Source organism: Pongo abelii, chromosome 6 (genome assembly GCF_028885655.2).
Source record: "Pongo abelii isolate AG06213 chromosome 6, NHGRI_mPonAbe1-v2.0_pri, whole genome shotgun sequence".
Classification (NCBI taxonomy): domain Eukaryota; kingdom Metazoa; phylum Chordata; class Mammalia; order Primates; family Hominidae; genus Pongo; species Pongo abelii.
This window is the reverse complement of record NC_071991.2, coordinates 23087988-23110261: the sequence shown is the minus strand read 5'-3', so window position 1 is coordinate 23110261 and position 22274 is coordinate 23087988. Positions and strand designations below refer to the sequence as shown.

General features: G+C 42.1%; 1 pseudogene; it reads right to left on the bottom strand.

Moving 5' to 3' along the window:
* Window positions 1–21289: 21289 nt before the first annotated feature.
* LOC129060626 (gem-associated protein 7-like) lies at window positions 21290–21678 on the bottom strand (annotated as a pseudogene).
* Window positions 21679–22274: the final 596 nt, after the last annotated feature.

Sequence of the window (22274 nt, the reverse complement as noted above, 5' to 3'; positions counted from 1 at the left end):
GAGTAGCTGGGCGTGTGCCACCATGCCCAGCTAATTTTTATATTTGTAGTAGAGACAGGGTTTCACCCTGTTAGCCAGGCTTGTCTCAAACTCCTGGCCTCAAGTGATCCACCCGCCTCAGCCTCCCAAAGTGCTGGGATTACAGGCATGAGTCACCGTACCTGGCCACTATATTTTCTTTACGTATGTTTGCATATTATTACTTTTTAAATATTTGATGACTGATATTGGAATGAGAATCAGGGAGGAAAATAATAAAATCCAATATTCCTGTATTACAGTGCCAGGTAGGTTTTCAATATCATGACCATAGTATTGTCACTTTCACGTTGGTGAAACAAAGTAGTCAGGACTTTTAAAATTTTCAAATGATTTAATATATGCCTGATACCTACCTTGCTTTCCTTCCTTCTTTTATTTTCTTTTTTCTTTTAAGAGACAGGGTCTCACTTGGTCACCCAGGCTGGAGTGCAGCAATGCAATCATAGCTCATTGCAGTCTCAAACTCCTGAGCTCAAGTGACCCTCCCCCCTCAGCCTCCCAAGTAGCTGGGGCTACAAGTATGCAATCACCATGCCTGGCTCATTTATTTTATTTTTTATAGAGATGGCATCTCACTGTGTTGCCTAGGCTGGTCTCAAACACCTGGACTCAAGCAATCCTGCCTCAGCCTCCCAAAGTACTGGGATTACAGGGGTGAGCCCCCATGCCTGGCCTTTTTTTATTTTTTAGAAAATACTTGGACTAGCTGGGCATGGTGGCTCATGCCTGTAATCCCAACACTTTTGGAGGCTGAGGCGGGTGGATCACCTGAGGTCAGGAGTTCGAGACCAGCCTGGCCAGCATTGTGAAACCCTGTCTCTACTAAAAATACAAAAAATTAGCCGGGCATGGTGGTGTGTGCCTGTAATCCCAGCTCTCGGGAGGTTGAGGCAGGTGAATTGCTTGAATCTGAGAGGCGGAAATTGCAGTGAGCTGAGATCGTGCCACTGCACTCCAGCCTAGGTGACAAGAGTGAGACTCCGTCTCAAAAAAAAAAAAAAAAAAACTTGGACTAGAATTAGGATGAAAGGGATCCTCAGGGTTGCCTAGACCAGCCTCCCATCAGAGACTTTTTAAAGCCAGTGTTTTATTGATATATAATTAAATGCAATAAAATGCACTCTTTAAGTGCACATTTTGATGAATTTTGACAAATTTATTCATACTTGTAATCATCACCACAATAACATTTCCGTCACCCAGAAGTTTCTTAGGGCCTCTTTCCAGTGAGCCCCCTGTCTCAACCCTTCACCCTACTGATCTGATCTTTGTCATTTCAGTATTTGTATTTTCTAGTGTTTCATATAACTGAAACAGTATGTGCTCTTGTGTCTGACTCCTTTCTATCAGTATAATTTTTCTTTTTTTTAGATGGAGTTTCACTCTTGTTGCCCAGGCTGGAGTGCAGTGGTGCAATCTCAGCTCACTGCAACCTCTGCCTCCCGGATTCAAGCAATTCTCCTGCCTCAGCCTCCTGAGTAGCTGGGATTACAGGCATGTGCCACCACACCCGGCTAATTTTGTATTTTTAGTAGAGATGGGGTTTCACCATGTTGGTCAGGCTGGTCACTGCAGACCTCAGGTGATCTGCCCGCCTTGGCCTCCCAAAGTGCTGGGATTACAGGTGTGAGCCACTGTGCTTGGCCTTCCATCGGTATATATATATATTTTTTTTGAGACTGAGTCTCGCTCTGTCCCCCAGGCTGGAGTGCAGTGATGCAATCTCAGCTCCCTGCAACTTCTGCCTCCTGGGTTCAAGCAACTCTCCTGCCTCAGCCTCCAGAGTAGCTGGGACTACAGGTGCATGCCATCACGCCCGGCTAATTTTTTGTATTTTTAGTAGAGATGGGCTTTCACCGTGTTAGCCAGGATGGTCTCAATCTCCTGATCTCATGATCCGCCTGCCTTAGCCTCCCAAAGTGCTGGGATTACAGGTGTGAGCCACTGTGCCTGGCCCCATTGGTATAATTTTTAAAATATTTATCCATGTTGCAGCATGTATCAGTAATTCATTTCTTTTTATTACTGAGTAGTGTTCCATTGTAGAGATATACCACAATTTGTTTAGCTATTTATCTGTTGATGAGCATTTCGGTTTTTTTCTAGTGTTGGGCAGTCACAAATAAATCTGCTGTGAATATGCTTTCATTTCTTTTGGCTAAAACTCCAAGATTGGGATTGCTGAGTGTTTTTTTCATTTTTTTTTTTTTTTGAGATGGAATTTCACTCTTGTTGCCTAGGCTAGAGTGCAACGGTGCAGTCTCGGCTCACTGCAACCTCCGCCTTCCGAGTTCAAGCAATTCTATTGCCTCAGCCTCCCTCAGCTGTGATTATAGGCATATGCCACCACACTTGGCTAATTTTGTATTTTTAGTAGAGACGGGGTTTCACCATGTTGGTCAGGCTGGTTTCAAACTCCTGACTTCAGGTGTTCTGCCTGCTTCAGCCTCCCAAACTGCTGGGATTACAGGCATGGGCCACTGCGCCCAGCTTTGCTGGGTCTTATGGTAAGTATATGTTTAACTTTATAAGAAACTACAGGCCCAGTGTGGTGGCTCACGGCTGTCATCTCAGCAATTCGGGAGCCCAGTGTGGGAGGATCCCTTGAGGCCATGACTTCAAGGTCAGCCTGGGCAACATAGCGAGACCCTGTTTGCACAAAAAATAAAAATTAGCTGGGCATGGTGGTGTGGATTTGTAGTCCCCACTACTCAGGAGGCTGAGGCAGGAGGACTGCTTAAGCCCAGGAGTTCTAGGCTGCAGTGAGCTATGATTGCACTGCTGCACTCCAGCCTGGGTAACAGAGTAAGACGCTGTCTCAGACACACACACAGACAGACACACACACACACGCACGTGTGCACACACATGCTGTTGTCTTTGCTCCCTTGTAATTGGGCAGCAGATCCTTTCTCTGATTCATCTTGGAATGCTGTTGTCTCTGTCCCCTGTTTTTATTTATTTATTTATTTATATTTTTTCTTTTTTCTTTCTTTTTTTTTTTTTTGAGTTGGAGTCTCACTCTATCACCCAGGCTGGAGAGGAGAGGCATGATCTCGGATCACTGCAAATTCCGCCTCTGGGATTAAAGCAATTCTCCTGCCTCAGTCTCCCAAGTAGTTGGGACAACTGGCATGTGCAACCACACCTGGTGAATTTTTTTTTCTTTTGAAATGGAGTCTCTCTCTGTTGCCCAGGCTGGAGTACAATGGCGTGATCTGGGCTCACTACAACCTCTGCCCCTGGGTTCAGCAATTCTCCTGCCTCAGCCTCCCAAATAGCTGGGATTACAGGCATGTGCTACTAACACCTGGCTAATATTTTTGTATTTTTAGTAGAGATGGGGTTTCACCATGTTGGCCAGACTGGTCTTGAACTCCTGACCTCAAGTGATCCTCCCGCCTTGGCCTCCCAAACTGCTGGGATTACAGGCATCAGCCACCGCACCCTCCCAAGTCTACTTCTTTGTCTATGCATTTAGTTCTCCCAAGAGATTCTCTTTCCCTCTCCCTCTCCCTTGCCTTTGTACCCTGCTAATCAGGTATATGTGATTTCTTATCAGACCTGAGCCTTGCAGAATTGAAGCCACAGAAAAGAATATGTCGACTTTGCATTGCTTGAAGGGGTAGGAATGAAACATTTCCCAGAGGAAGCAGTCTTAGGAAATTTTGCCTCTGACCCATTTTTGTGCCAGTCCCACCAGGAGAGAGAGTGAAGCCAGACCATCTCTCTCTTTCCGGTTTTTGTCTGGACTTTGATGTTCATTTCCTCATTCTCTCTAGGCTCTTGCTCTTGCAGAATCCACAGGTCTTTCTTGACCTGTGGACTCAGGGTGGATCACCTGAGTCAGGATTTCAAGACCAGCCTGGCCAACATGGTGAAACGCTGTCCCGACTAAAAATACAAAAATTAGCTGGGCGTGGTGGTGCGCACCTGTAATCCCAGCTGCTTTGGGGGCTGAGGCAGGAGAATTGCTTGAACCTGGGAGGCAGTGATTGCAGTGAGCTGATAAGCTGAGATCACACCACTGCACTCCAGCCTGGACGACAGAGCGAGACTCTAGCTCAAAAAAAAGTTCTTTAGCTTGTCACACTTATCTCATTTTAGCTCCTTTTACACCATTTGTCTGTTTCTGGCTTCATCTTCACTCACCTATGGTTCATTCTCCATACTTGCTGGAATTCTACTACAGTAAGTGCTGCTTCTCTGCTGATAGACCTGCTGACTTCAAGGTCTTTACAGTGAACCTGCCTGGGCATGTAGTATGAATTAGCTTGATTCCTGCTGGATCAAAGCCAAATCAGTGGTTTCTTTTTTTTTTTTTTTTTAATACAGACCGGGAGAGGGAGGTTGCAGTGAGCTAAGATCTCACCACTGCACTACACTCCAGCCCGGGTGACAGAGAAAGACACCATCTTGAAAAAAAAGAAGAAAGAAAAAAGAAGAAAGAAACATGTTCTTAGTATTCAAAACATGTTCTTAGTATTCCTTGAGCCATAAATTGTGTGTGTGGCCAGGCACGGTTGCTCATGCCTGTAGTCCCAGCACTTTGGGAGGCTGAGGAGCATGGATCATTTTAGGCCAAAAGTTTGAGACCAGCCTGGGCAACACGGCAAAACACCGTCTCTACTAAAAATACAAAAAATTAGCTGGGCATCGCGGTGCATGCCTGTAGTCCCAACTGCTCAGGAGGCTGAAGTGGGAGAATGGCTTGAGCCAGGGAGGCAGAGGTTGCAGTGAGCTGAGATTGTACCACTGCACTCCAGCCTGGATGACAGAGTGAGGCCCTAACTAAAAAAAAAAAAAGTGTATGTGTGCATGTGAGTAACTTGTGTGTGTGCAAATTTGTGTGTGTGTGTGTGTGTATTTGTGGGGAATGAGGTTGGTAAAATACATAGGCATAGGAGCCAGATCATGAAGGGCATAAATTGTGTAATAAAGACATTATGTTAATTGGCTGGGTGTGGTGACTGGTAGGGCATGGTGGCTCACTCCTGTAATCCCGGCACTTTGGGAGGCTGAGGTGAGCGGATCACTTGAGGTGAGGACTTCAAGACCAGCCTGGCCAACATGGTGAAAGCCCATCTCTACTAAAAATACAAAAATTAGATGGGTGTGGTGGTGGGTGCCTGTAATCCCAGCTACTCAGGAGGCTGATGCAGGAGAATTGCTTATACCTGGGTGGCAGAGGTTACAGTAAGTCAAGATTATGCCACTGTACTCCAGCCTGGGTGACAGTGAGACTCCTTCTCAAAAAAAAAAAAAAAAAAAAAGATTTATTAATAGCCACTGAAATTTGAATTTCATTTTTATTAATTCTTATTATTACTTTTGAGACAGGCTCTCACTCTGTCACCCAGGCTGGAGTGCAGTGTCATGGTTGCAGCTCACTGCAGCCTCAAACTTTTGTGCTCAAGCAATCCTTCTCCCACAGCTTTCTGAGTAGCTATGTCTCTAGGTGTGTGCCACCACACTTGGCTAATTTTAAAAATACTTTTGTAGGGATGGGATATTGCTATGTTGCCCAGATTGGTGTTGAACTCCTGGCTTCAAGTAATCCTCCCGCCTCAGCCTCCCAAAGTGCTAGGATTACATATGTGAGCCACTGCAGCCAGCCTGAAATTTGAATTTCATTAATTTTTACATGTCAAAAAATACTATTCTTCTATTGATTTTTTTCCAACTGCTTAAAATGTGAAAATCAGCTGGGCCTGGTGGCTCACACCTGTAGTCTCAGCTACTCGTCCAGGAGTTTGAGGCTGCAGTGAGCTATGATGGCACCACTGCCCTCCAGCCTGGGTGGCAGAATGAGATCCTGTCTCAAAAAAAAATAAATAAATAAAGTAAAATAAAATGTAAAAGTCATTCTTACTTGTGAGCCATACAAAACCAGGTGTCAGGGTGGATTTGACCTACAAGCCATAGCTTGCTGACCCCTGACTTAAAAGATTTTTTTTTCCAGGTCAACTTTAAATGGCATTATTCTGCCAACTGCATTGGTTGGAAATCAGCTGAGCAGTGGGTTGGTCAGCTGCTTTGAGTCTGTTTTTTAACCACAGTCTATTCTAAATATAGATTACTTACATCATCTGTGTAGCCTTGTATATGACATATTAGTCTCTGATGGGAGGCTGGTCTAGGCAACCTTGAGGATCCCTTTCACCCTAATTCTAGTCCAAAGATTTTCTAAAAAATAAAGGCTACACACGGGGTCTCATGCCTGTAATCCCAGCACTTTTGGGAGACCTAGGTGGGAGGATTGCTTGAGTCCAGGAGTTCAAGACCAGTCTGGGCAACATAGCAAGACCCTTGTCTCTACAAAAAAAATTTACAAATCAGCCAGACATAGTGGTGCATGCCTGTAGTCCCCGATACTTGGGAGGCTGAGGCAGGAGGATCACTTGAGACCAGGAGTTGAAGGCTGCAGTGAGCCATAATCACACCACTGCACTCCAGCCTGAGTGACAGAGTGAGAACTTGTTTCAAAAAAAAAAAATTCGTTTTGAATCTCTGTCCTCTGCAGCTTGTGCAGCAGTGTGCCTCCCAGTTTCTTTCTGTAACTTCACCATTTTCCTTCTCCTGTCCAGGCTCAAGTCAGGATGTAAAGGTGGTGGTCCTGCAGGCTCTGTCCTTAGTGCTCTTCTCTTCTCCCTCTCTTATTCTCCCTGGACTTTATTTTTATGATTTTTTTTATTTTCTTGAGACAGGGTCTCGCTCTGTCACCCATGTTGGAGTGCAGTGGCATGATCTTGGCTCACTGCAATCTCTGCCTCCCAGGTTCAAGCGATTCTCCTGCTTCAGCCTCTCGAGTAGCTGGGACTACAGGTGCACGCCACCCTACCTGGCTAATTTTTGTATTTTTAGTAGAGATGGGGTTTTGCCATGTTGACCAGGCTGGTCTTGAACTCCTGGCCTTCAGTGATCCTCCCACATCAGCCTCCCAGAGTGCTGGGATTACAGGCATGAGCCACTGTGCCCGGCCTCTCCCTGGACTTAAATCAGACCATGTCTTCAACTATACCCTCTACATTGGCGACGTTGTGTATGTTTAACCCTTATATTTAGCTCTGACCTTTCTTCTGAGACTGAAAGCCTTTCCCAGTATCTGGAAGTTAAAGTCTAAGCTCCTTAGCCTGGTCCTAGGACCCACTTAGTCTGAACTCCTGATGCACTGCCAGGCCCCTGGGCCAAGCCATGGGGTAGCTTTCAGTAGGTCATCTGCCTCTTCCTCCTCCTCATCTTTGTTCACACTCCTCCCTCTGCTATCACAAGCATCTCTCCTTGTCTTCACCTCTATCCCTCTCCTCCCAGCACATGCCAAATCGATGCCCTGCTCTTTGACAACCCACTCAGAGGGCCACTTACCTGTCAGATTCAGCTCAAATACCTGTGCCTCCTTGAAGCCTTCTTTCTTTTCTTTTCCTTTAGTTAGAGTCAGAGTCTTGCTCTGTCACCCAGACTGGAGTACAGTGGCACGATCTCGGCTCACTGCAGCCTCCACCTCCTGGGTTCAAGTGATTCTCCTGCCTCAGCCTCCCGAGGAGCTGGGATTACAGGCATGCACCACCACACCCAGCTAATTTTTTGTATTATTATTTTTAACAGAGACTCAGTCTCTTTGCATTGCCCAGGCTGGTCTCGAACTCCTGGCCTCAAGCAATTCTCCTGCCTTAGTCTCCCAAAGTGCTGGAATTACAGGCATAAGCCACTGTGCCCAGGCTGAAGCCTTGTTTCATAGATTAGGCTAAACATTTTTCCTGTGTGCCCATAGAACCTTATGCACTTCACTTTATTGCTTGCTTTCTTGCTACAATTAGGTTAAAAATAATTGAATATTGGTTCAACATCAAATATATATGTGTGTGTATATATATACATATATAGTGTGTATATGTGTGTGTATATATATACACATATATGTGTATATATATGTGTATGTATATGTGTGTGTGTATATACATATATATATATTTTTTTTTTTTTTTTTTTTTTGAGACGGAGTCTTGTTCTGTCACCCAGGCCAGAGTGAAGTGGCATGATCTTGGCTGACTGTAGCCTCTGCCTCCTGTGTTCCAGCAATTCTCCTGCCTCAGCTTCCTGGGTAGCTGGGATTATGGACACATGCCACCACACCTGGCTAATTTTTTTTATTTTTATTTTTAGCAGAGACAGGGTTTCACCATGTTGCCCAGGCTGGCCTCGAACTCCTGACCTCAGGTGATCCACCCACCTCGGCCTCCCAAAGTGCTGGGATTACAGGCATGAGCCATCACACCCAGCTAACATCTCATTTTCAGCTGCCTCTCATGGAAGAACATTTAGCCTTTGGTCTCTTTCTTGATTTATGACAGCTCATGGCTTTCAAGAAAACTACCTATGGATAATCTGTGAGACGTTTGTTTTTTTGAAATGGATTCTCACTCTGTTATCCAGGCTGGGGTGCAGTGGCGGGATCTCAGCTTACTGTAACCTCTGCCTCCCGGGTTCCAGCAATTCTCCTGCCTCAGCCTCCCAAGTAGCTGGGATTACAGGCGTGCACTGCCACACCTGGCTAATATTTGCATTTTTTTAGTAGAGATGGGGTTTCACCATGTTGGCCAGGCTGGTCTCCAACTCCTGGCTTCAGGTGATCTGCCCACCTCAGCTTCCCAAAGTTTTGAGATTATAAGCATGAGTCACTGCACCCGGCCTGTTAATGTTATTTTCAAGCAAACCTTCAAAAGTTTATTCCAAGGCCTTGCTCTCATAGCAGCAGAGCCTGTCTGTTGTACAGTGGGGCTCTTGGTAGCATCTTCCTTTTGGTGGATATTGTGCAGACCCGGGGCAGTAAGGTATATTAACCTTGAGGACATCGGACCTGGCTGGCCTGACTGTTGGGTCTTTGTCCTGGGACACGGCCAGCCATGGGTGGGGCAGTGCCTTTCAAAGATGCCCTGATGGAGCACTTAGCCCTCATCCAGCCCTCCAGGGAGCAGGTGCAGAGACTCATAGCAGAGCATCCCCGACACCTGACCCCCTGCATAAGGTAAGAGGACTCCCTGCTCCAGGTGTATTTCAGCACCAGTGTTGGGGGGGCACATCCTCCTGAGAGCATCGAACTATTGCTTTAGAGTGCCCTGTGGGTGGTTTATTTATTTTCATTTTTATTTTTTAATTTTATTATTATTTTTAAAGACTTATTCTCTTTTCTTTCTTTCCTTCCTTCCTTCCTTCCTTCCTTCCTTCCTTCTTTCTTTCTTTCTTTCCTTTCTTTTTTTCTTTCCTTCTTCTTTTTTCTTTTTTTTGAAGCAGAGTCTCGCTCTGTTGCCCAGGCTGGAGTGCAATGGTGCAATCTCAACTCACTGCAACTTCCACCTCCCCGGTTCAAGCGATTCTCCTGCCTCAGCCTCCCAAGTAGTTGGGATTTCAGGTGCCCAAAACCATGCCAGGCTAGTTTTTGTATTTTTAGTAGAGATATGGTTTCACCATGTTGGCCAGGCTGGTCTCAAACTCCTGACCTCAGGTGATCCACCCACCTCAGCCTCCCAAAGTGCTGGTATTACATGCGTGAGCCACCACACCCAGCCTCAAAATCGAATATATTTAAAAGTTGGTACCAGTCGGGCATGGTGGCTCATGCCTGTAATCCCAGCACTTTGGGAGGCTAAGGCAGGTGGATCACCTAAGGTCAGGAGTTTGAGACCAGCCTGGCCAACATGGAGAAAACCCGTTTCTACTAAATTAAAAAAAAAAAAAGGTAGCTGGATGTGGTGGCACATGGCTACTGTACTGTAATCCCAGCTACTCAGGAGGCTGAGGCACGAGAATCACTTGAACTTGGGAAGTGGAGGTGGCGGTAAGCCAATATCATACCACTGACCTCCAGCCTGGGCAACAGAGTAAGACTCCATCAAAAAGAAAACAGAAAATTGGTGTAGTATGGGAAGTAAAAAAGAAAAAAAAGAAAAGGAATAAGAAATGAATGAATCCGTGAGTACACTCTTATGTGGCCTGCACTGACTTTGACACAAGTTACATTGGCTCAGTAGATAAGATGGGATCTTTTCATAATTTTATTTGATGTCTTTAAATATATTTATCTTTTTTTCTTGTAGTAGGAAAATTCTTCCAAGGTTGGTCTCCCACCCAGAGCTGAGGAAGCTTTTCCCCTCAGCAGATGCAGTGTGTTTTGATGTTGACAGTATAGTCATCAGAGAAGAAGGAACTGGTGAGCTATCCAAAATGTGTGGCATTGAGGACGCGGCGTCAGAAATGTAGGGATAGCATTTATTCACTTTATGAAATGATAAAGAATTTCTAAAGAGTGACTGTTTTGGATGAAGTGCTAGACCCTGGCTACAGAACATGGGCACTAGGCTTTTTCTTTCATTCCTTAGAGCTTAATTTGATATATTCATTCATTTATATAAATATCTATGGCAAACAAATATGGAAAAGACATGTTCTTAGCTTGATCAGGGGAATGACGACCGTCACTAACCAAAGAAGATGGCCCGGGGGGCGGGGCCCAAGTGTCCAGTGGCTTTGTGTCATGGTTGAAAGTGTGGCCTTAGTGGTTCCCTGGAAAGGTTCAGAGCCTCTTGGTGGACCCTGGATCAGAGCCCCTCCCTCCCTCTTGCCTTCCCGCCCTGCAGCTGGGCACCTCCCTCTGCATCCCCAGTCCCCCAGTCATGCACCATATCATTTTCATTTTCTTTCCTTCTTTCTTCTTCCTTCCTTCCTTCCTTCTTTCTTTCTTTCTTTTCTTTCTTTTTTGATGGAGTGTCGCTCTGTCTCCAGGCTGGAGTGCAGTGGCGTGATCTTGGCTCACTGCAACATCTGCCTCCGGGGTTCAAGCAATTCTCCTGCCTCTGCCTCCCCGAGTAGCTGACAATACAGGCATGTGCCACCATGCCCAGCTAATTTTTGTATTTTCAGTAGAGACAGGGTTTCATCATGTTGGCCAGGATCTTCTCAATCCTCTGACCTTATGATCTGCCTGCCTTGGCCTCCCAAAGTGCTGGGATTATAGGCATGAGCTACCATGCCCAGCCACCATTTCATTTTCAACTGCCTTTCATGGAAGAGTGTTTAGCCTTCTGTCTCTTTCTTGATTTATGACAGCTCATGGCTTTCAATAATACTACCTACGGATAGGTTGTGTGAATTTTTTTTTTGAGACGGAGTCTCACTCTGTCATCCAGGCTGGGGTTCAGTGGCACAATCTTGGCTCACTGCAACTTCTGCCTCCCAGATTCAAGCAATTCTCCTGCCTCAGCCTCCCAAGTAGCTGGGATTACAGGTGCCCACCACCACACCAGGCTAATTTTTGTATTTTTAGTAGAGAGGGAGTTTCACTATGTTGGCCAGGCTGGTCTTGAACTCCTGACCTCAGGTGATCCACCCACCTTGGCCTCCCTAAGTGCTGGGATTATAGGCATGAACCACCATGCCCAGCTTCTTTTCCTCTGTTATCTGACTCACAGGATGGGATCTGTTAGGTAAATCAGAAACCAGGCAGGAGTAGCATTACACTCCCTGTTACCCCAAGAGCAAATCTATTATCAAGCCCTGTGCAGTTTACCTCCTGAATATCTCCTTACTTGTAACACTTTTGCATCTCCATCAGTAACTTCTAACTGGACTGCCCACGTCCAGTGCTATGTTCTCTACACCCAGCTAAATAAAGTGTTCATTCCAAAATGTCGAGCAGGTAGGTCACTGTCATGCTTCTGTTCTTTAAAGGCTTCTTAATGCTTATAGGACAAAGAAAAATCACCCTTGTATGGATCTACCCTGTATACATCTCCAGCTTCCTGGCACCTGCTCCCCCTTGCTCTTTATGCTTCAGACACATGTGGCTTTCAGACCCTGCTCCCACCCTTTCTGAGGTTACTGACTAGCATGGGGTTCCCTGCCCTCCTTAATGCCTGCCTGATTCCTGTTCATCTTTGATTTGTCAGCTCAGGACTCAGTGCCTCAGGGAGGCCTTGGCAGAGTTCCCTGTCTAAGTCAAATTTTCTTCTTCTATAGACTCTTAAGGTCCTAGAATTCTCTTTTCTATCACTTCTCATATTTGTCTGTGAGGTGATTTGTTTAATGTCAGTTTTCTGCTACTAGACTGTAAGCTTTATGAAGATAGGGATTCGGTTAGAATTCTTTCACTATTTCTAGTAGAAGGAACAAGGCCTAGCACATAGCAGATACTGAATAAGGCCAGGTGTGGTGGCTCATGCCTGTAATCCCAGCATTTTGGGAGGCTGAGTCGGGCAGATCATGAGGTCAGGAGTTCAAGACCAGTCTGCTAACATAGTGAAACCCTGTTTCTACTAAAAATACAAAATATTAGCTGGGCATGATGGTGGTGGGTGCCTGTAATCCCAGTTAATTGGGAGGCTGAGGTAGGAGACTCACTTGAATCTGGGAGGCAGTGAGCCGAGATTGTGCCATTGCACTCCAGCCTGGGTACAAGAGCAAAATTCCGTCTCAAAAAACAAAAAAACAAAAACAAAAACAGAAAAAAAAAAAAACAAAGCTGAGTAAATGGGTTAGTTCCCCAAAATTGCCTTTTTAAAGAAAACCAGTTTTATAAAACTGTTTTCTAGAAAATCAGTTCTGTAAACCAGCATTCATCAGTCTTGTCATATGGCTTTTTAGATTTTGAATTATTTTTTGTGAGGATTTTTATTAGTATGTTTCCTAATAATGGACCATGTTTAAATTTTTTTTGTTATATTTTTGAAGTAAGCCTTACTTGATCATGTCGTGATATAATTATAACATGTGCTGCTTTGTCTTTGCTAGGATTTTAAAATTTTGCAGTTAAAGTTATTTTCTTTTTTTGTGTGCTTTGTCAGATTTTCACATCAGTGTTACACTAGTATTTTCATGGCCTATTTTATTCCATTCTTTTATGTTCAACTTTTCTATATGCTTAAGCTTAAAAATGTGTCTTTTAAACAGCATATAATTGAGGTTTTTTTATTATTAGGTTTTATAATTTTTGTATTTTAATTGGAGCATTTAGTTTGTATAATAATTGGAGCATTTAGTTTGTATTTTAATTGGAGCATTTAGTTAATATACTCTTTGCTTTCTATTTTCATCAAAAATTTGAATAGAACAAAAGGCCGACCTCCCCCAAGCAAGAGGGAATTCTCTGACAGACTGCCTTTGGACTTGAATTGCAACTCTTTCGTGAGTCTCCAGCCCACCAGCCTCTTCTGCTATGAGTCAATTCCCTAAAATAAATCTATATGATATATATTTAATACAATTAATATATAATGTGGCTACTACCTAGTAGAATTAATATATACTTAAATAATTACAGTAGTATCTCCTTATCTGGGGGAGGGATTATGTTCCAAGACCCCCAGTGGATGCCTGAAACAACAGAGGTATTTTTCTCTATACATACATAGCTGTGATAAAGTTTAATTTATTAACTTATTAACAGTAAAAAAATTAACAAGAATAACGAATAATACAATAATTATAATAATATGCCAGCATGTTCCTTTTTCTCTTTTTTCTTGCCTTTTGGATTGATAGATGTTTTTACTATCCTAGCTTTTTCCTCTCTTGCCAAGTTATAGATCCTGTTCTTTTAATGGTTACCCTACAGATTACAACATATAGCCTACATGTATTTTGGGTGTTAAAACAGCTGGTGATCCCAGAAGGTGGAAGAACTTGGAGATAATTGGGACATGATCTACAGCAGTTGGTATTCTAATCTCTCTTCCCTTCATAGTTCTTCTTTCCTTGCATCCATTTTCCACATCTTGAATTTTTCTCTTCAAGGAAATAATAAATGTCTTTTCAGTGCAAACCCAGTGTCTGCTCTTGATTTTGAGTTTTCTCTCTTTTGTCTCTCAAGACGTACAAAGCAGCTGCCAACTATTCCATGGTTTCCCAGGTGGAGGAGCCCTGCCCTGCACCTTCGCAGCAGCCTTGAAGCAGACACCCCAGGGAGCATCTGCCTGGGGCACCCCCGGCTGGCACCAGCATACAAAGTGGTCAGAAATGTGCTGTTAGCCCTCAAGGGGCTGCTTAATAAATCACAGTTTCACTTCCTTCTTTGGTCCAAAAGTTTTGAGAGAGAGAGAGAGAGCACGAGCACATGTGTATGTGTCCTTCACAGGACACCATAAGAAAGTAAAAAGACAACCCATAAAATGGGAGAAAATATTTGCAAATTACATTTCTGATAAGGCATATCTGATAAACTCTTACAAGTTAATAATTTTATTTAAAAAATTACCCAATTAAAACAGTTAGCAAAGGGTCTGAATCGATATTTTGCCAAGGCAGATAAACATACAGCCAATAAGCACATGAAATGATGCTCAGCACCGTTTGCCATCAGGGACATGAAAATCAAAACCACAATGAGATACCATGTCACACCTAACAGAGTGGCTGAAATTTAAAAAGACAGCAAGAACAAGTGTTGGCAAAGATGTGGAAAAATCTTTGGTGGTGGTGGAAAAGAGATTTATTTTGCTGATAGAAACTGCTAATGGAAAAGGTTAAGCATAGAGTTATAATTTTTTTTTTTTTGGCACAGGGCCTGGCTCTGTCACCTAGGCTGGAGCACAGTGGCATGATCTCAGCTCACTGCAACCTCTGCCACCCACACTCAAACAATCCTCCCACCTCAGCCTCCCACCTTGCCATTACCCTTACAATGGAAAGAAAAAGCCTTATCAGATATGCCTTATCAGATACATAATTTGCAAATATTTTCTAGAGTAGCTATTTCTAGAGTGGCTGGGACTATAGGTGCCACCATGCCCAGCTAATTTTTGTATTTTTTTTAGAGACACGGTCTCACTTTATTTCACAGGCTGGTCTGGAACTCCTAAGCTCAAATAGTCTACCTGCCTCGGCCTCCCAAAGTGCTAGGACTACAGGTGTGAGCCACCTTACCCAGAGAGGTAAGGATAGTCATGCTTGTCAGACCTACAGAAATTTTTCTCTTGGTTTTGAATATACTCAGGATTGACTGGATAGGTGTACTGAAGTAAAAATGATATCACATTTGTTAACTTTAATTAGCTAGATGTTGGGACAAAAATGTGAAGGCCACATAGTCTGTCAATATTAAATTTTAAAAGAACTGAGCACCAAATGGAAGACAAGGACATGAAGGGAGCATATGTTAATGCAACTTCTTTACGGGTAGAAATGTAATTCTCACACAGGAGACTCATTTAGTGTGTAGTTTTCATCTTGGCAAGGAAGACTGCTCTTTCTTCATCCATAATGGGTAATTTCTAAATCCTTCCTAGCCCAGGGCATGGAGGACAAATACTATTGTGAGTCAAATGGGTCCATCCTTTTCTTAGGTGACTGTATCACATATGTCTGAAATATAATTTTAAATATGAGATAAATAATATCGCCTCCTGCCTAGCTATAACTACAGGCAGTCTAGCACCAAAGAAGTCCAGAATTTTCCCCTTTATATTTAGTCCATCTTTCTGTTCAAAGTATTTGTAGATTGAGTGGTTTTTGCATTGCAAATCAGGTTTATTCTCTCCCAAGGCAGGAAGTTTTCAATTATTACTTTTTTTTTATACACAGCAGGTGGATTTTTTCTGAAAGATAGTTTTATGCCAGAATATCATACTTGTTTCACTACTGAACTACAGAACCTTATGATTATTTTAAAGATTGGGAAGGTATAACCAATCTCCCATGAAAGACCTTTGTAGTGGTAAACTTGCCAACCTTGTTAATTTTACTCAATTTTTTTTTTTTTTTTTGAGATGGAGTCTCACTTTTGTCGCCCAGGCTGGGGAGCAATGGTGCAATCTCGGCTCACTGCAACCTCCACCTCCTGGGTTCAAGCAGCCTGAGAGTAGCTGGGCTACAGCCTCTCGAGTAGCTGGGATTACAGGCGCCCACCACCACGCCCGGCTAATTTTTGTATTTTTAGTAGAGACAGGGTCTCACCATGTTGGCCAGGCTGGTTTCGGACTCCTGACCTCAGGTGATCCGCCCACCTCAGCCTCCTAAAGTGCTGGGATTACAGGCATGAGCCACCACGTCTGGCCCAAATTTTGTTTTTGAAAAAAAAAAAAAAAACCCACCCACATTTTAAGTAATAATTGTTATGTATTTATATCTAGGTCTCGGGGTTTTTTTGGGTCAATTTTACTATATAGGAGTGAGAATTTAAAGCAGTGGCTAAGGTTCTGAAGTCTGTGGATCAAAGTTTTAGCAGGGAAGAGGGATGCTGAATGGGTTCAATGACTTGCCGAACTTTCTGAAATATAATTGAGATTTTTATCATGTCTTTATATTCTGGAGACAGATTGCATATTTAGAATCTCAAAGAGGTTATCTACCTAAAATATTGAAAATTATGATACGAAGTACTTTATATAATTAAAAGTGTGCATCATTATTTATAGTGATTACTGTGCTGAAAATAATGTGTTAATTTTAAATTTTGAAACAATTCTAAACAAAAGTTACAAGTACAGTACATAACTTTTTTCTAAGATATTTGAGATGGATGCTTCTCTTTTGTCTCCCTAAATACCTTAGTATATTTCTCTTCCTTAAGGATATTCTCCTATATAGCCATGATATAGCATCAATATAAGAAAGTAACAAACAAATGTATGTTATACACACACAGACACACACATTTATATATATGTCTGTGTGTTTGTATGTGTATATATATACATATATATTGAAAAATATAAGTGTACACTTCAATCTCCAATTTCAGTCCATCACTATAGGGGTCCTAATTTTCATCCCTCCCATATTTGTATTGTCTTTCTGATGGTGAGATACCATTATCCTCCATATGTGTACTTATTTGATCAATTCTCCTGTAATTAATCCATCACCTCCTTCAGGTTCTTCCCTTTCTTCTCTGAAAAATATTAGGGAAGATCCTGAGGGAGGTGATGGATTAGTTAATTGCAGGGGGATTAGTGTAATTAAGGGGGAGGCAGTGACCCTGCTTATCTCTCTTGTGCTGTGATGTCTCATGCCAGGCCATTCTTCTCATGTGGATGCCCCCTCATCCTATTTAACTCACACAGCTCATCCTAGTCCATTCTTCTCATGCTCTATTAGAAACATTTCCTCATTCTGCAGGCTCTAATACCCTGTTACGGGCCACTGTGGTTTTCTCTCCAGCATGGGCACCTACCTTTCTCAGTCTCACGTAATGATTTTGGACTGAATTTTTAGGAAGAAATGTGGAAAAGAAAGAGCTGAAGTAATTTTGAAGTGTTTAAAACCCAATATTTAACTGTAATATAGAATTAATTGATATGTGAATAGAATAGTTTTTTCAATGCCTAAAAATGTAGAAACATTAGTAAAATTGTAATTTTGGACTGCCATAGAAAAAAGTAATGGAGATAAAAAGCTCTGGAAAAATTTAGCTTAGAAATTAAAATTATCTGCCTATGCGTAGAAGTGTTACAGCGTTTTCATTGATATTATTTATATATATTCTGATAAACTAAGTAGGATGTCCCCCAAATTTACTAACAGCTGAAACAAATAGGCTGATATTTAGAAGGAAGAAAGTTTTAGACTTTGGGGCTTCTGTTTCTTGCACTGCCCAGAACTCTTTAAGTAAGCAGATGATAAATACAAGCTAATTGTGCATATCAAAGAATCAAATGTGAAGATTTGTAGTTCATTCTTAACTAACTCAAGTTTTTGATGATAGAAGGCTATAAATTATTTATTGTGTTACAGATGGAAATAATTACAACAATAACATAAAGGATGAACTCTTCCATAGCATGCTTGTCCTGGTTCAGAGGATAAATTTTAATTGAATGATTAGTAATTAACTTTATGTACATCAGCAGTGTAAGTGCTAAGAATTACTGATCAAGAAGATGAAATGAAAATGAAAATGATTACTTCTCCCCTCAAAGGAATTTCCAGGGAAATGCACACTACTAATTATGTTTAATTGAATAAATGCTATAGTATCATACATTTAAAGTGCCACGTAAACAGTCAGGAGTTTTTATTTGGATTTATGTGCTAACTTTATTAGTCTGATAGAATTGATTAGAATCTTGAAACCAGTAGCTAACTATTGTGTGTAAATTTGGAATTTACAGTTTATTTTGGCAATTTTGTAAAAGAACTTATTTTATTCATGTTTTTGACTTATGTTTTTGTCACACCATGAAAATAAGCCTTCTGTATTTAAACTAACTTTATATCTAGTGTATAATACTCAGTGCAGCAGCTGTCACACTGAAAAGAATATCATACTTAGTCTAGTTTAAAACTTCAATTTCTATCACAAACAAGCTGTATGACCCTGGACAGATCACTTTGAATCTCACTTTCCTTTTCTTTTTTCTTTCTTTTTTTTTTTTTTTGATACGGAGTCTCTCTCTGCCGCCCAGGCTGGAGTGCAGTGGCGTGATCTCCGATTAATGCAAGCTCCGCCTCCCAGGTTCAGGGCATTCTCCTGCCTCAGCCTCCCAGGTATCTGGGACTATAGGCACGTGCCACTACGGCCGGCTAATTTTTTTTTTTTTTTGTATTTTTAGTACAGATGGGGTTTCACCGTGTTAGCCAGGATAGTCTCCTTCTCCTGACCTCGTGATCCGCCCGCCTCGCCCTCCCAAAGTGCTGGGATTACAGGCGTGAGCCACCGCGCCCGGCCGAATCTCTTTCCTTTTCTCAACAAATATTTACCTAGCCTTTTTTTCGGGGAGGGGGATGGAGTCTTGCTTTGTTACCCAGGCTAGAGAGCAATGGCATGATCTCGGCTCACTGCAACCTCCGCCCCACTAGGTTCAAGCCATTCTCCTGCCTCAGCCTCTCAAGTAGCTGGGACTGCTGGCATGCACCACCACAACAGGCTAATTTTTGTATTTATAGTAGAGACAGGGTTTCACCATGTTGGCCACGCTGATCTTGAACTCCTGACTTCAAGTGATCCGCCCACCTTGGCTGGGATTACAGGCATGAGCCGTCACTCCGAGCCTTACCTAGTCTTTTCTAAGCCAAACATTGCACTGTGATTACAAAAAAGTAAAAGAAGGCCAGGCTCATTCATGTATGTAATTCCAGCACTTTGGAAGGCCCAGGCAGGAGGATTGCTTGAGCCTAGGAGTTCGAGATGAGCCTTGGCAAGAGAGTGAGACCCCATTTCTAAAAAAAATTAAAAATAAAAATAAAACACTTTGGGAGGCCGAGGCGGGCAGATCACGAGTTCAGGAGATGGAGACCATCCTGGCTAACAGAGTGAAACCCCGTCTCTACTAAAATTACAAAAAAATTTGCCAGGCGTGGTGGCGGGCACCTGTAGTCCCAGCTACTTGAGAGGTTGAGGCAGGAGAATGGCGTGAACCTGAGAGGCGGAGCTTGTATTGAGCAGAGATCCGCTGCTGCACTCCAGCCTGGGCGACAGAGCAAGACTCCATCTCATAAATAAATAAATAAATAAATAAGAGCTGTGGTAGAGTTCCCTAAGAACCTGTGGGTGTGGGAAGGTGGTAGAGTGGAGATACTTACACAGGAATGCTGTGCACTATGAGTGACTACCCCTGCCTCACAGCGGGCTTGAGATAATTGTGTATATGAATGCACTTAGTATACATATTACATATGTAAAATACCTAGTAAATCTGTAAATTGTATAAATGTTAATTTTAAACATATTTTTATTTGTGCATTTTCATGACTTAGTTTTAAGATCCAAAATGAGGAATGAAGAAAAGGGAAAGCAGGGATGGTAGTCAATGATGTACAATTAATAAGCTAAATATTTGATTAATCCTTACCTTGGACTTCTGTTTTGCTTGAACTCTTTTGGTTACAAACATTTGGGGCAATGTGTGCTCTTTGTAATTCAGTACAGATTGCTGGGCAAAGCTCTTTTCTGCTGAGAGTCAGATTTAAAAGATGGTTGATAACTTATATTCTTTTCCTTTTTTAAACATGGTTTAGATGTGTAGCTTGGGTTCTTAAATTCTGTGCAGGTAAATATTGTGCTCAAGTTTTTTATGTGACATGACTATTTAGTCTGAAGGGTGCACTTGCTTTGTAGGTGCTGGATATTAATGCTACTCCTTGCAAACCTTTTGAGTATCTTTCTTTCCCTTGACAGTGTCGGGTATTTAATGTCAGTGATAGAAAGAATCTTAGGGATTGTTTTTATTAAAAGTTAATAAACTTTAAAAAAGTTTTAGTTTGAAATTTTGAGCCTGATTTTTTATATGTGGATGTTTGCCTTTTTTTGTTGAATCAACATGAATTATATATTTGTTTGAAATGTAGTTGGATATTTAGATAACTCTGTTTTTTTGATGTAACAGATATTCAGATATATGGCTTGAAATTTTCTTCCTATAAAAACTAGGACTTGTTACAAAATGTTTTTTTATTAGAAAAGTAATATGAAGGAGTATATGGCATTTTAAGAGCGAGGACATCACCATCGTTAAATTTTGTTACATTTTCTGCATCTTAGGAATAGTTGTAATACCACATTCATTTTGTATACTTTCTTCAGCTAATGCTATGGCAAGCATTTCTGTGTGTCAGAACTTTAAAAACTAATTTTCAATGGCTGAATAATATTTTTATAGGTGTAACATAATAAGCTTAGCCTGCCTCCCATTGTTGCAGCTGGAAGGTCTCCCCCTGCCACCACACACACACACACTTTTATTGTTAAAATATTACTGCAGTGTTTTTCTCTGTGTGTTTTATTCCTGGAAATAGATGGCTTGGTAAAGGATGTTAACTGAAAATGTCATACCAACTAATACAGTTTCTATAGTGTGTGAATACTCGTATGTATCTCATCCTTGCCAGTATTGAGTGGAAATCTCTTTTATTTTCCTGGAGAAGTTGGTTCTTTAGGAGGAGAGAAGCATTGGGGAGTATCTTCAGGGTGGCTGAACTTTGCAACCTCTTCAATAAATAACTTCCCACTCTGTAATTTGCCCACCTGTATTACCCCACCCCCAAGCCCCAGACTTTAGGAAATGGCATCAGGCCTATATGTCTGGAGAGTTCAGAGTTCTTTGAGGTAAAGCATTCCTTCCAACGGGACCTAGAATTCCTTGAGTTGCAGAATTTTACTGACTAGACCCAGGAGGTCTCAGGAGTCCAGAGTTGCTTGGAGCTTGGCTCAGAATTCCAAGGGGGCCCATAACTCCATGAGGCCCAGATTTCCTGGCTCAGGAAAATTGGGAGGCCTGGGATACTGTGGCTTAGACCCAAACCGAAAGGTGAACACAAATCTTTATGGCTTGAAGGTGTATGAAATTATGTCACTACATTAGAGCAGCACCTCTGCTCACCTATGGGAATCTTCAGCTGTGACACATAGAAGCTGACCATGTCCAGATTGATGGCTCTGAAGTTGACAGCCATGTGCACACAGTCGTACAATGTGAAGCTCACCTGTTGATGCTCCATGGCCAGCATGCTGCGGAGGTAACACTCCCAAAGGGCAGCTCGAGCCCACTGCTCCTGGGATTCCTGCAATTCTTGAGCTGTGGGACACTCTTGGATTTCAGGAACCTCTGGCTTCAACTGCCCCAGCGTCCATCAGTGGCAAAGCCAAGGCTGAAGCCATCAGGGCCCCATGGTAATGAGCATAGGCACAAGAATAGTCAGTGAAGTCTGCATTGTCTTGGCTAGGTCCGCAGCTGCTTGGAAATCTCTTTTAAATGTCAAATTTGGTATTTGCTAATTTGGTATTAGACAAAGGTTTTACATTTTAATTTACATGCCTTTGATTATTTATTTGAAAATTTTTAAAAAGTACTGTTCTTTATTCTGAAATTTTGTACTTGCAACTTTTTTAGTGTCAGAAGTCTTCTTTTTAAAACTTTTTTTGCCTAGCTTTTTAAGTATAGTCACAACACTAATGACAGTTTCATTGTTATATTTCTTGTGAATGTTGTAACTTAAAAATAAATGAGTGCAGTACTCATTTATTTTTAAAGAAATATCGGTGAGATATAATTCACATAATCACTGGTATGATTCATATAGTTCACTCCTGGTCCCCAGGGGATACATTTTGGTATATGAGATGTATAGAAAGTGAGAACTTAAAAGAATCTATAGGTTACCTAATTCAATCAGTTACAAACTACCCACTTCTGCTTTGAAAGCCACTTCTTAGAACCACTCTATAGAACATGCTACCTGATCAAGAATAAATCAACACCTTGCTTCCCCTCTTCTATCCATTAGATATCCAGGTAAAATAATATCTC